Source organism: Meriones unguiculatus, chromosome 8 (assembly GCF_030254825.1).
Source record: "Meriones unguiculatus strain TT.TT164.6M chromosome 8, Bangor_MerUng_6.1, whole genome shotgun sequence".
Lineage (NCBI taxonomy): Eukaryota > Metazoa > Chordata > Mammalia > Rodentia > Muridae > Meriones > Meriones unguiculatus.
In genome coordinates this window covers 109,698,270-109,714,072 of record NC_083356.1, presented here as the reverse complement: position 1 = coordinate 109,714,072, position 15,803 = coordinate 109,698,270, and the positions used below count along the sequence as shown (strand labels likewise).

The following is a 15,803-nucleotide window of genomic DNA, read 5'->3' as shown; positions in this document are numbered from 1 at the left end:
GAGTTCTCAAAAGATGAAACACAGAGGGCCTAGAAACAAACTTAAAGAAAATTTCCACATCCTTTGCCACCAGGGAAATTAAAATAAAAACTACTTTGAGGTTTCATCTTACCCTACTTGGCTATTAAAAAAAATGAAATTATAAAAATTTCAGGCAAATGGTTGGAACCAGAAACAAGCATCCTGAGTAAGGCAACCAAGACCTGAAAAGACAGGTCTTGTGTGTGTGTGTGTGTGTGTGTGTGTGTGTGTGTGTGTGTGTGTGTGTTTCTTTCTTTTTCTTTTTTTAATATGTGGTGCTGGCTTTTAAGCCTTTGACTTGTGTGCTACAATCTGAATAACCACAGATTTGGTTACCCACTAGGAGACCAGGTAGGAGAAGAGTATCTTCCAAGGAGGGGGAAATCGAATACAGTATCGCTGAGAGATGAAGGGGGAACTAGGCTAGAAGGATTAATTACGGAGAGGATGGGAGAAGAGGGTAAAAAGGAGGGATGATGAGCAGGGACTAACACTAAAGCCATTTGAACAACCTTATGTACGACTGCTACTGTAGAAAACTTCCTGAAATACACACCTCCATGAGGGACTCTAAATGAAGTCACCAAACACTAGGAGAGACAACTCCCAATTAGATTATCATATGTCACCAGGTGAAATGTCTAGCATCAGGAAGAGTTTACATCTTGTTGAATCATTGTCCAGTGGGGCCCCATGGACACCTCTAGATATCACAGGATATTTCCAAGGCTCTCTCCTGATGGAAGTCTGTATTTCTGAGGACAACACTTACTTATGTCATCGAAATGGAGAAGCTGAGCTTGTACCTAACTAGAAGTTCTATCCCTACTGAGTAGCAGTCATGGTACTGGAAGGTACTCAGAATATTACGGAAGGAAAAGATAGTCATCAATATCACCCAGACATAAGGACTGTGACCTTACTGTAGTCACAGTTCATAAGATATGCTGGTTCAATCGTGGCACCGATGTTATAGGAGTAACCAGTCACTTTATTTATTATTATTTTTTTTTAGTGTAAAGCCCACTCTACGCAATGGAACTTGACACTGCTAATGTGGCCGAGAACCTGAGATTCAATAGTTATGGGCGGGAGGGGAAAACCAACACTATGATTCTGCTGAGTGAGCACAGCAATAAAATGACCCCTAATGGCTGCTATACTCATAGGTCAGTGCCACACTCACCCGTGTCAGGAAAGCTTCCTGCAGAACCTTGAAATTAATGCAGAGACCCAGAACCAGACAATGCACAGAATAAATGACTTTGAAGCACTCAGTTCTGAACAAGGTGTCTTTATCAGAACCCTCCCCTCAAGGCTCAAGGACCTATATAGAGTAGCAGGCCCTAAGATACTAGAGTGAGTTCAAGGATGCGATATCTTCCCAACACAACAGGGCTGATGCACATGTGAACTCACAGACTGTCAAATGCACAAGACCTGCAAAAGCTCAAGCCAGAAGGGGTCCCTGCTCTGAGAAAAAGACTTAGACACGGGGTCCCAGCCCTTAACAGAAATAGATCTGCAATTGATTCTCACTGGCAAAGAGAAAACCAATTTTCTTTAATGAAGTCTCACTGCATATATCACCCACTTCAAGGTAGACTCCATTCCCAAGAGCAGTTGATCAACACAAAATTATCTTAATGGTATTTGGGGGACTTTTTCCTTTCTCTTTGCTTTATTTTGGCATTTTGTTTATTATTGGAGAAAGAAAGTTCATAAAGTTTGGAGTGTGGAGAGGTGGGAAGGATTTGAGAAGAACCAGGAAAAAGGAAATGTTACTAAGGTATATTGTATAAAAAATATTTTTTACATCTGAGCAGAGGGTCTAGGTCCTCTCAATGCATGGTCCTTGGTTGGAGTATCAGTCTCAGAAAAGACCCCTGGACCCAGATTTTTTTGGCTCTGTTGTTCTCCTTGTAGAGTTCCTGTCCCCTCCAGGTCTTTCTATCTCCCCTTTCTTTTATAAGATTCCCTGCACTCTGCCCAAAGTATGACTCTGAGCTTCAGCATCTGCTTCCATACCCTGCTGGGTGGAGTCATTCAGAGGCCCTCTGACCATACATGGAGAGGACCTAGACTCCCTGCTCAGATGGAGACCATAGTCTCCGTGTGGGTTCCCTAGTAAGGGGAACAGGGACTATCTCTGACATGAACTCAGTGGCTGACTCTTTGATCACCTCCCCCTGAGTGGGGGGCAGCCTTACCAGGCCACAGAGGAAGACAATGCAGCCGATACTGATGAGACCTGATAGGCTAGGGTCAAGATGGAAAGGGAGGAGGACCTCCCCTATCAGTGGACTAGGGGAGGAGCATGGGAGGAGAAGAAGGAGGGAGGGATTGGGAGGAGGTGAGAGAGGGAGCTACAGCTGGGATACAAAGTGAATAAACTGTAATAAATAAAGAAGAAAAAAGAGAAAAATTCAATAAAAAAGACAACACAAGATTTCATTTAAGTAAAAGAAAAACAATGGAGTATTTCTTATACATTTATATGTGTATGGCTATAGCTACACGTGTGTAGATTTCAGAGAAAACTGTAGGCTTTTGAAAGATCCGAAGGAGAATTTTTGCACTTTCCAAGTGATAGCACTTCTATTTAGAAAATAGGCGGGAAACGAGGCTTAACTGGCTGTATAACATGAATGTTATTTTTATCAAGCATTAGGATATTGGAAGGAAAAAAAAAGATGTCTCAATTTTCTGCAACGTGTTTAGCGCTTAAAAAGAAGTCCTGCAGAAAAAATGTGGCCTTTTCTTTCGGAGCACTGCTCAGAGGACAGGCTTTTAGCCGATGGGTTAAGCCGATCTACTGTTGGCATGCCACTCTAGTCTAATGCAACAGCGGTGTGAACCTGGTGCCATGAAACACCAGACACATCTACCTGCACCGTTTGGGTTCCGTGCTTATCAAACAACATCCTTCAGTGTGCCTACAAGAAAATAATGTGTTGCTTGTACAGGCTTCATGTATGTTCATCCTGCAACAATGGGTTCAAATCCTAATTAAAGTCAGATGCTGCCTTTTTGTCTCCCAACTCCAGGAGCTTGTGCAATGTAGACTGAATTTATTACTGGAATGCTGGCAAACAGGTAGGAAGCGTGTAAATCTAGGGGCCAGAGCAAACGCACAGCAGTAAAGAGTTCTATTTGTGAGTCCCCCTAGGAGGACTTTCCTCCTGGAGAAGTCCCGTATTACCGTGTACCTTCTCTGCGCTCGGAACCTATCTTTCCTGGGATGCTTTTTCTGGACTCTGCATCACTTCTGGCTGTCTTGGGGCTCGCTCTGTTGATCCTGTACTCTTCTGGGTTAACAGAAAGGCCTTGCCACTCAATGGTAAGTTTTCTGAAAGTCACTTTGGATTTCTACTTCTTGAAAGGCTGCCTGACTGACTGGTGTCTTTCTTCAGCCTCCCTCAGGCAAACGTTGTTGCTTCATGATTGTGCTCCAGAGGGAAGAGATTTAACCCTGTCCTTCCTCATTCGCAGTCAGTTTTCCAAGGCTTTCTGTGGGACTGCCAGTTTCTCCATGAGTTACTGTTGTGCAGGATGAAGTTGTCTTCCGCAAAAGTTAGGATTTTGGATGTTTGGACAACATCCAAAGGTTCCATCACTGGTCTGTGCTCAGTGATAACTTCTCCTTGACCACAGTGGTAGCTGATATTCCAAAGGAATAATGCCTGCTAGTGAACATAGGTTGGAGAAGCTTGTTGCCCACATTAGGGTGTGTGCAGGCATGCATCAAACTGCCCTGAGCAATCTGATGTAGATCACTCTACGCATAGGTCACATGATTAGAAAATGTCGCAGGTGCGTGGAGCGACGTTGTTTACTGACCGTCATTGTCCAGGAGAGTGTGGGGCTGTACTTAGCATGTCAGGGCACGCACTGCACTGTTTGTAAGGTGTTTAAAGCATCACTTACATCGTATGAGTTTTAAAAATCTGTAATATAAGAAGTTTGTACCTAAAAGCATTACAGAAATTTTTTTCCAAGTTTAAAGAGAATTATTCTAGGCAATGAAATAGGCAGGAACTAGTTTATTTCATAGCAAAAGCTCTCCCTGATTATGAAAAGTATATGGCATATTTACCCTGGGGATGTGGGAGAAATTACCCTGGCAAGGTGACTCTCCGGGAGAAGGGCTGTTTTCAGTTACTGTGTGTATATTGAAACTCTAGGAAAAACAGTGATGTAGCAAATGCCCCTATAATAGCATATCACTAGTATATTCCATATAACTTTTCATTCTTAAATTGTATTTTAAGTAATTCCTTAGAATTTCATTAGGAGAGCCATAATTAAATGAGGTATTTCCTTATTATACTATTTTGAGAATACTTTCCTGACCATTAGTTTTCGCTAATAGTTCAATAGTTGGGCATTTCTTGTTAAGAAGTCTTCACAATTTATTTATAAATTTATAAATCATAGGATAAAACAGTGAAAACTCTTACGATACACTGTAAGAAATATTTGCCACAGAAGCTATTGACTTGTGCTCTGACTGGCTGCACGTAGAAACGGAAGCCTTCAAGTCTCCGCAGTCCTCATTGCTAACAGCCAGTGCGTCCTCTATGGCAGCCATCTAATGGAAGATGGCCATCTTCCCTGTGAGATAATTATCCCATAACAGGCCTCTCAGATGGAAACGTCTAAGAAATCTTACTTCAAATCTATTTTGTCAAAAGAACCAAACGTGTTTAAACAATAAACTCCTTATGCTTTAAGTTTAAAGCATAAGCTATGTAAGCATGTAAGCATTCAAGATGTACTATGAAATATTTCTAATATTATAGACAGTTTCTTGCTTTCTTTGAAATATGACCTTCTAATTTACACGCCAAAACCTTGTCAGAAGTGTAATCTTTGTCAATATAGTTAAATACATTTATTAATCTGTAAGACATTGTCTTTATTATATTGACTAGGGGAGAAATCTGCTCTGTCTGGAGGAAAATGCCATCGTGATCTTCCACAGCTATATAAACATCTATGGAAGATTGTTTAAAGCTGAAGCCAACATAAGCACATTGAAATATAAAAGACCAGTAGAGTCGTATCTCAGTGATCTGGGTTTATTATAAACACATGTTATATGCTATGATGAAATCTAGTAGTTGGTACAGTTAATATATGCTAATAGAAATACATACTGGCTCTACTTTGAGGCTCCATTCTGTAGCACTGGTTGATTTATCCCTGGCGGCATGCTCCTTTCGTTAAGGAGACTAGCTAGCCGGCTTCTCTAACCCAGGAGTAAAATGATCACTGAAGTAAACATAACCGAGAAGCTCTTGGCAGCTGATGGTTACTAGGGAAATGAGAATCAGCTTTCTTCAGAGATGCAGCCCTGGAGGCTTGGCAATGCTGCAGGTATGGAGAGCTGGGCGTGCTGAATGGACTTAATGGGTTTAAAGAAGAGTACATGGTGCTGAGATGAAGCTCCGAGGGGAAATGGCAAGAACTGTAGGTGAGGAAGTGGTGGTGGGTTTGATGAAAACAGATTGTCTACATGTATGAAATTCTCGAGCAATCAAAAAACACAAAAATCCCAAAGCACAGAGTGTAAGGAACATAGTATGCCTTATAATAAAACAGGCATGAAATTATAAAACGTAATCATACACTAGTCAGACTATTTAAATCCATTTAAAGTCTTTGAGTTTTGATTCACAAAGGTAGACTCGGGACCTTTCCTAAGACAAAACAAACAGAACAAAACTGAGGTGTGACAAGGCCGCATGAACAGTCACATGCTCCTCAGTGAGAAGACACGCATTGTCAAAGCCAAACAGATCAGCAATCAAGCAATTAAAGCACAAAGAAAGCAAGAAAATTGAACATGGAGAACAGGACTAAACAGATGAAACACTTTAAAATGGTTCAACATCTTTAGCTTTCAGAGAAATTAAAATTAAAATGACCTTGAGATTTCATCTTATTCTAGTCAGAATGGCCAAGATTCATAAAACAAATGACAGATGCTGTCAGGGAAATGAAGAAAGATGGCCATCGATTTGTTGCTGGTGAGAGCGAAAAATGATACAGCTACTGAGGAAAGCAGCATGGAAGGTCCTCAGAAAGTTGAAAATCCACTCCAAGATCCAGCTGTATCAATCTTGGGCACATATCCAAGAGACTTCTCATAGTCCAGAGACTCCACTGCTCATCTGTGTTCATAACAGCCAGAAACTGGAAACGGCTTGCACGTCTATCAAGCGATGGAGGTTAAGGAAAATAAGGTATACTTACACAATGTAATATTCAGCTGTTGAGAAAAATTCAGTCATGAAATTTGCTAGTAAATGGATGGGGAGAGACACAGCCATCCTGAATGAAGTGATCAGGGTCAGAAAGAAAACATCGTATGTTTTCTCTTAGGTGTGGGTGTTACCTTTTTTAAATACATAATTTATTCACTTTATATCCCGATTGTAGCCCCCCTCCCTTGTCTCCTCCAGGTCCCCCCTCCTTTCCCTTTCCCCCTCCCCTCCCCCACCATCTGCTGGTAGCCTATCAAGTCTGGTCAGTACTGCTTGAATCCTCCTCCTCAGTGGTCTGGCAAGGCTGCCCCACCAGGGGGAGGTGGTCAAAGAGCTTTAAATTTTTGTGTTTCTTTTAGCAGTACTCGAGGTGGATAGGTAACTAGTAAGGAAATGGGGTCGGGGAAGGGGGAGGTTTTCTAAGGAGATACAGAGTAGCGTTATGAAGAAATAAAGGGACAGGGGAGGTCGGGAGAGGAGGGTAACTAACAGTACAGGCCTGTTGAAAGCCACGTGGAAGCCCGCTGTTGTAGATGGTGGCTAACAGAGAGTTCCAACTTTGGAAGCGCGGAGTGAGATGCTCTGGGTCGCGCGGCCCCACCTGGGCTGTGTATTACACCCTCCCCTCAGGGATGAAGAATCTATGTAAAAGAGGAGGCGGGAGGAGTGTGAGAGCCAGAGATGGTGGGCGACGCCACGGAAAACTGCACCGATGCTCTTTAGACCGGCAGCAGACACAGAACCGGCCCAGGTCAACCAGAAAAAAAAAATCCCAGTGTGGGAAGGGGAAGGGACGCCACGTCCGACACCCGAACTGGAAGATGATCACTGGCCCAGAGCTCCTCAGCAGGGCGACGTGCAGAGAGTGACCACTCTGAAGCGCTTGGTCCCAAACGGAGTATCTTTACAAACCTTGCACACGACGCTGACAGGCTCAAGGGGAAAAGGTTGTGAGGGCCAGAGGTACGGGACGACTCCAGGAAACATCCTTCAGAGCCACTAGAGCTGACACACACGTGAGCTCACACTGCCACATTCCCCACACGACACGAACAAGAATCCCAGTACGGAGAAGTGGACACAAAGCCCCCACTGGGGTGAGGTTTTACTCAGCTGGGACCTGTTTGAGCCCAGGGCTGACTCTAGTAGTGTTGACTGAGTTGGCTTTCTAACAATCCTGAATGGATGTGCTTTTCTCTCACAGGAGCATCACGAAGTTTCTTCAGCTCATTTCATGCTTAGGGCTGTGAGCACAAGTACTGTTCCCGTTAATTGTGTGTGGCTCCTTATCTTTTTCTTTAATTCTGCAGATCCTTACCTTTTTTAAGATTTATTATTTATACAGTTTTCTTCCTGCATGTACACCTGCATGCCAGAAGAGGGCACCAGATCTCATTATAGATGGATGTGAGCCACCACTGGTTGCTGGGAATCGAACTCAGGACCTCCAGAAGAGCAGCCAGTGCTCTTAACCTCTGAGCCATCTCTCCAGCCGCAGATCCTTACCTTTTATTTGAATATGCCCTCTTTTATCTTTGATGCTTATTTGAATATTACCAAGACAGAAAATGATAAGCCCTTTCCTACACATACACAGTGATAATTACATATACTAAAATATGTTTTATTAGCTCGGATTTGATAACCAACATATGACACACATATTAATATGAAAATGTGTCATATTTCTTGAGTATTTCTTGAGTATACACAATGTTTATTATTTGTCAATTTTGTCCTTGTATGATAGGAGAAAAAAAAAAAAAAAGAACAAGTAGCCTGAAGAACAGAAACTCAAGAAACTTTTCTTTGATTCCTTAGCCAAGAATTGAAAGCCCTAAGACTGGCACCTAGGTAGTTATCTTTAGAGATTTTTTTATCTTATCCATTTTAATAAGATTGTCTCTTACAATGAGTGACATCACCCATCCATCTGTTTGAAATGGTTTCAAGAGCCTAGCTCTAGCTCTTCTGCCAATCTCTGTGTCCCTGCATTTGTTCAGTCCACTGTATCAAATACATCTTTTGCTGGCCAGGAGAAGCAAGCAGAATCGTGCTCATCTCTATCTGAAAGATCACAAATGTAGTGGAGTTTTGACCTGGCACAAGAACAGAAAGCTGTGGATTAACTTAAGATGAGGAGGTCAGCTGTGCACTGATAATAGCTCTCTTAACCCATTTTCAAGTTTATAGAGACTGCTTCAGGAGAAGACACAGAACTCCTGTTTTTTGTTTGTTTGGTTTGGTTTGTTGCAGATCTTTTTCTTTTACCCCAAACATATCTCAAGAGGTGTTCCTCTCTAAACTGTAATTGGAGAATGCCCACTAGGCAGTTCTGCAATGGGCAGCAGTTTGGTTTTCATTGTGTTCACTCTGTCCTGTTAGGGGAGTGAGTGGAAATCTCCAGATGGCTGAAAGACTTTTTTTGGATGGTTTTTTTTAACTTGTTAAGACGTTACAGATAGGTAACCTTTGGGCCAGTTTTCGAAGGAGTTTGAAATAATTTCTACAGAAGAGCACCCTGCCACAGATAGTTCAGTTTCTCAGGAAAAAAAAATCAAGATGTGTTGTGATTATTGATTCTCTCAGTTGCTTACAAGGTATGTAGATTTGAAGATTAAGTCACCTTATAAGAAAATACACTAAAACATATATGGTGCATTAAAATTTAAGGGAAACTTTACAAACTTTTGTTTTGGGGGTATAATTTGAGGAGTATTGTTTTTGTTTAATTTTAGCTAGTTAATGGAAATTGGTGCCTCATGTCAAATCTATGCTTGGTCCATTAATTTCCAGAAATGTGTGGGTAACTCAAAGGGTGATAAATACCATTGTTGAGCTCTTACAAAGTTTTTCCTTTCTCTTCCATGTCCCTGAGCTTTGGAGGAGAGGGATGAGATAGAGCTACCCTGTTTAGGCAGAGCACCCCATTATCTTTTTCTACACACTGCCCTGTCATAAGTCTCTGTACTCACTGCCATTTGCGTATTATTTAAATCATCTAGATCAGTACATGCCCAGAGAAAGCAATTGGTACCAAAGTGTAAAATAAAATAATTAAACAGAATTACTACTTTTCTCTTCTGGATATTTTTTTTTTTTTCATTCCAGGACCTAGTTTTACAGCCATTGAAGTGTCTGTTATTCCTTGGATCTCTAATCTGCCATCTTGGTCTTTGGTGTCTTTCTGAATATCATGCTATTTTCTTTCAGTTAATTTATTTTTAACTAATAAAGTTATGTATATATTTATATAAAATATGATATATATGTTTCTCATGTAAAATATGGTTTGGAATATATACACTATGAAGCAGTTAAATTCAGCTAGTTAACATTTTATCACATAGACTTCTAGTGTATATTTAATAAAAACAGTATTTCTAGCTGGTCAACGATCTGACTGTTTGAGGCACAGAGCGTGAAGCTGAATTCTGACAGGACATAAAATAGTAAGACATGTCATGTCAGTTGGAAGAGATCCTGAAATCACATCCAGGAATTTGGATTTGATTTAATAAGACCTTATCAATATTGCAGAGAGTAAAATCTGATATTGGTTTGTGGGGAACATTTGTATGTGGAGGGAAAACTTTCCATAACATATTCACACAGGAAGGCAGCTGAAAACACCCAGACGGTACCCTCCTTGTTTAACAAAGAGAAACGTGAACATATTTAACTGTATGCCATTCCCTTGCAGTTAGGCTCAATAGACTTCTGTTCTCACCCATTCTCAGTATCTGGATGTAGTAAATTTTTATTCTTTCCATTGATTTTAAGACAAAGCAAGAGACAAGAACTAACAACAGTAGACTACCTAAGTGTAAGTGAGATGGAATTTAGTGATGTCACCTGCGAATACAGCTACCGGTAATGAGAGAGAAGAAGCCAATAGAACAATGTTGAATATTTTGTTACCGATAATTCCATGACTTATATTCCCTATTGAATTAGAAGATTATCAATGGATATGAAAAAGTCCATGAGCCTGATATCAATCCTAGAAGCTATAAAGTAAGTGTGCTGACTAGCTTTATTTCAACCTGACACAAGCTGGAGTCATAAAGGAAGAGGGAGCCTCAAATGAGGAAACACCCCACCGGATGGGCCGTAGGAGATTTTCTTGATTGGTAACTGATATACGCATGTGAGGGCACAGAATCCCAGCTCACTGTGGGTTGTGCGACTCCTGAACGGGTGGCTCTGGTAACTGTAAGAAGGCAAGCTAGCCAACCCTGAAGGACAGGCCAGTAAGCAGCACTCCTCCAAGCTTCTGATTCAGTTTCTGCCCTGGTTCCTGTCTTGAGTTCCCTGGATGATAGATGATAAGGCATAAAACGAGAGAACACTGTTTCCCTTTCCAGGTTTTTTTGGTCACGCTGTTTTATCACAGCAATAGAAATTGTAACTAAGATCGGAAGTAAGAGTGCTCCCCATCAGAACTTAAAGGCAGGATCTTCACAGCAAGTGTTAGTTTCACACAGTTTGAAGTGCTGTGGCTCTGAAGTGCCCTGGTTAAATCTCAGAGACAATGCAAAAAACTCAAGTGTAGCGTAATTTTGAATTGACTGATTCTTTACAATTAATTATTTCCATTTACAGTTGACCATCACAAACTACCTTCCTACTAACCAAAGCATTCTCTCATTATTTTATGCATTTTTTCCTGTGCATTTCTCACAATAAGATCTACTAAATCTGCCTTGGACAACCAGTTCTTTAGGTAATTTTATTTTTTAAAACATACTGTTCTTAGGCCTAAGAACACACTCATTATTTAGGATTTAATTTTTTTTTGTTAGAACTTGTCTATAATCCCAATACTCAGACTGTGGGTCTGAGGTCATCTTGGTTGCATACTTAAGACATTATCTCAAAAACAAGCAAGCTCTCAATCAAAAAATAAATTCCAACTTGCTTTTGAAACTCTCTTTGAAAAACATTTTCTTCTTGACATTTAAAAAACTGACAAATTCTCAAATACTCTCATGGAAAAGTTACTCTTTCTCAGTGGTCAGCAACCCCTGACTTTCTCTGAAAGGCTTACTGCTATCTCTTAATTGTGACTTTTAATGACTGTCAAGAAACATTAGATGAGATTATATTTATTGTCTGGTTATACACTGATATCTGTCTATTGTGCACAGGAATTTCCACTTAGAAAATTTTCCTTTGCAGGAGCTATTGAAGTTTACCCAAAGAACCCCCACGCTGTAAAAGCTAAGAACACTGAAATGCAGACCCTATCAGAATGTTTGCATAAATAATAACACACCGTGAGAAGCTCTCTTTGAGGTGTTGGTCAATTATGTAAAGAGACTACCAAAGCATTACAGGCTGTCGAAATTGTCCTTGGTTGTCCCTCAGAGGAGGAAAGGGATCACCCAGTTATTGAAGACATCATGTACTTGAGACACAGGGTCCAGAAGACCTTGAACTGTATCTTGCATGAATTCCTCATGCCCTAAGGATCAGACAGAACCACTCAAGCTTCTGAGAGAGAGAGAGAGAGAGAGAGAGAGAGAGAGAGAGAGAGAGAGAAGCAAATGTCAGTCCTAATAAGCTACAATTCTATAAACCACAAAAGTGACCTGCACGGCCCCTCTAAGGGTGCAGTAGTGGCCTGCAAACCTAGGTTGTAACCAACAGCTTCCTAGTTGGGCTGAAGACTGGCTCAAGAAAAGGGAAACTAGGCCTGGTTCTAGAAACCTTGGCAACTACTCATGTCTAGTGAAGCCTTGGATCTTGGGGGAGAACCTACAACTGCTGCTTTACAAAAATCAACATAATCCCTGACTATATTCTAAATATTTGTCCTTGTACCCACAGACAAATGTGGTCCTTGCTGCTCAACAAAAATTCTCTTTGCAACAAACAGATGGAGAGCATTAAAGAAAACTATAGTCAATCAAATGCAGAGTTGTGGAGCCCAGGCCCAATGGCTCCATGTACAAAACTCTGCACAGAAGGCTCAGGGAACACTGCAGAAGAGGGGCAAAAAGATGATAAGCGTTAGAAGGATTGGGAAATTTGCCATGGGACTGTCTCCTAGTAATTTCAGAAGCTATAACCATAAAATCTCATCAACTTGATTGCCTACGTGTGAGCTGGGCAAGAACAATAGGTATGCCAAAGTAGATAGATGAGGGAACCTTATCCAAAAACTTATAGGCAACTTAGAAAAGTTGGGAGCAGGTGATGTGATCTTCCCTGGTAAAAAACACACCAATTGGTTGTCCAGTGCCAAAATGTGAGCCCTGAAAACACATATAAGCAGGACTATACAGACTGAGCAGGTTGTATTTTGTAGAGGAATTTTAATCCAGCAACAGGGCTAGAGATCACATCCAAAGACCTACATCTGTGTGATCCAACTGGAATGAGGGCATTCACTTAATACACACTTTTAATCCCTCTGGCTAGGGGCAGACAAAGCGACAAGTCAGAGAAAGATTTGACAGAATGAGTCAGAGATAGGATATGTCCAACTCTCATGAGACAGACAGGAAAGAAAAGCTACTTAAGAGCAGTCCAGAGAGTTCATGGAGACAGTACAGTACAGTTTGGGAGTACAGTACAGTTTGGTGCAGTTCAGTTGAATGCAGTTGAATTCGTGTAGTTCAGTTTGTGGAGTTCAGAGACATTCTCCCCCCCCCAAACAGAGTAATTCAGTAAGAAGTGGAGAGAAGAAAGTTTGAATCAATCAGCTTAAAGAGGAGTTTTGAGTCAGAACTGCTGAATTGAACCAGCCAGCCACAGTTCAGAAAGACCTTGAAAGAGCGGGTTTATTCAGCAGTAAGTCCCAGAGGCTAGGTCAGCAAACAGAGCCTGGAAGCTGAAGTTTTCAAGGTCCGGCCTTCAAGATTAGATTGTATGGAGGCTAGATGCTTCCAGAGATATCCTAGAGATATTTAGAGATATTTAGATAGAAATGCCCTGGGCTCAGCCCAAGCCTTGTATTCCTAAAGCTTGGGTACAGCTCCCATCTCTTCTAAGGAAATAAAAATGTTTCCATTATTAAGAAATGCATGGATTATACATAAATCTAACCGTGTAACAACAGTTAATAACAAAAGAGGCCATGAGCCCTGAGTCCTGGAGTCAAAGATGGTTGTCAACCCAGTCCTGTCCTGCACTTGAGTGCCTCTTCTTTTTATTTTGACATGACAGATGCCACTGTAGCCTTCACCAAGGACTTCCTGGCAGGTGGAGTGGCCATCTCCCAGAAGGCAGTAGCACCACTGAGCAGGCCCCAAGGCTGCTGCAGGCACAGCATGCCAGCAATCAAATCACAGCAAATAAGCAATGCAAGGGCATTAGAGACTGCATGGAAACTGGGAGTCCTGCCTTTCTGGCCTGGTAACCTGGCCAATGTCATTAGATACTTCCCTACCCAGGCTCTCAACTTTGCCTTCAAAGATAAACACTTTCTGGGTGATGGGGACAAGAGGATCCAGTCTGGATGCTACTACCTGGCATCAGGTAGTTCTGCAGGGGCCATATCCTTGTGCTTTGTGTACCCTTTTGAGTTTGCTGGTACCAGTCTAGCAGATGATGTGGGCAAAGCTGGAGCTGAAAGGGAATTCAAAGGCCTTGGGGACTGTCTGGTCAAGACCTACAAAATCTGATGGGGCTGAGGGTCTGTACCAAGGCTTTGGTGTGTCGGTACATGGCGCTATCATCTACCAAGATGCCAACTTAGTTATCCTATGACACTGCAAAGGAGCTGTATACAGACACACTTGACTGCTGGTGAAAGATCGCTCGTAGTGAAGGAAGCAAGGCGCTTTTTTTTTTCCTCCAAGGGGTAATGGTCCAGTGTTCTCAGAGGCGTGGGTGGTGTCTTTGTGATTGTCATGTATGAAGAGATCAAGAAGTTCACACAATTATATCCCAGGTGTTCTCCATGAGAGCAGGCATATTGTAGAATGTACGCCAGCCTTGAACATTCTGGATAAATTCTCTGTGCTTGTCTGGTTCATCAATGGCAACAATTTACCAGGTAAAAGAAGGGGAAGCAATAATGGCCATCTGACCAGTGTTCAAAAGCCATTTCTATAATGACGATAACGATGGGACTCAATTATGTTTTATTTCAGTCGCTCCTGATAATAAAAATGAGGAAATTTTTTTAAAATGCCATATAAACATTTGAAAAACAGCATTAAAGGACACACGGGAGGGGTTGAAAGGAAGAAAGGGAAGGGAGAAATTATGTCATTATATTAATCTGAAAAATAAATAATTTTACAAAGAGGACTGGAAGGACAGATCATTGGAGTGAGGTCACCAGTTCCTGTCATTCTTTGCCCATGACTGACAAGAAGGGAACTGAGAGGACCTCCCTAGCCACATCTGAAAAAGAGTGTTGATTGTTAGTTCAAACATATGTTCAGAGATTATGCAAGCACTGTCAGGAGCACAGGGAAACCCGGGTTGTGCCCCCAGACACATAAAGAACATTTCTTAATCAACATCAATGTGCCAAAAAGAACCCACAGTTTTTATTCAGACCGACAATATTCATAAAAATTTAAAGAAATCATAGCCACATATTTTTTTCCATACCTATTTGTTATTAGAACTGTTGTAAGTGGCGATTAATATTTACTATTGATATATCTTCTAGTAATGCTTGCTGTTGATCCTAAACAGCTGTATAACCAAATCACCACACATAGCTCCCCTTCCTCTCCCTAACCCTTTCTCCTCCCACTCATTTCCTGCCCTCTGGCTCCTCCCCTCTTTCCTGTCCTCTGGTTCTCCCATTGGTCAACAGTGTGGCTAGTTGCTTTATTTTGGCCTGGTTACACAAAGTTGAGACAGGCGATCCTTAGAATAAGTATCACAATGCAATATCCGGATTGAAACCAGAAAGTGGGGCGGGGGGGGGGGAGAAATCAGCATTTGAATGAACAAGGGTAAGGTGTATACATTTCAAAAGAACATTATACCAACACAGAACAGAGTAATAACTCTTGGTATAGTCCAAAAATTGAACAGCTGCCTGAGGTTTTCCTCAGTACTCAGAATATACCATTTTGGACCAGTTAATATTTGTTTTTTTTCCTCATAATATTTAGTTTTATAAATAACATTATGTGAACATATTATGCTGTGCATTATGAGATATTTTCTCATACAATCCTATTCAAATCATGGTGGGGTTGACTTTTGGCTTTTGCCTGTTTTGAGGCAGGGTTTGTATGCAGCTCCAACTGGCCTCAAACCCTTTCTGTATCTAACGTAGCCCTTCAGCTCTTAACCTATCATCGTGGTGCTAGGGTTATACATGTAAACCATCAAACTAGCTTCAAAACATTCTTTTAAATTGTCATGCTCTCTCTCTAGCACGACACTATATTCTTGTTCTGCTTTTTAGAGTGTTTATTCCTCACATATTAGGATTAAGTATCCAAACTACATGATAAAAATAATCATCTATCCAAATATTGGCAGGGGTTTATTTTGGCCCCAGTGCTGGATATGATCAAGAAATGTGCATATCAC

At 41.3% G+C, this 15,803-nt stretch overlaps 1 pseudogene; it reads left to right on the top strand.

Moving 5' to 3' along the window:
* Window positions 1-13,456: 13,456 nt before the first annotated feature.
* LOC110559160 (ADP/ATP translocase 2-like) lies at window positions 13,457-14,203 on the top strand (annotated as a pseudogene).
* The last annotated feature ends 1,600 nt before the right edge of the window (window positions 14,204-15,803 follow it).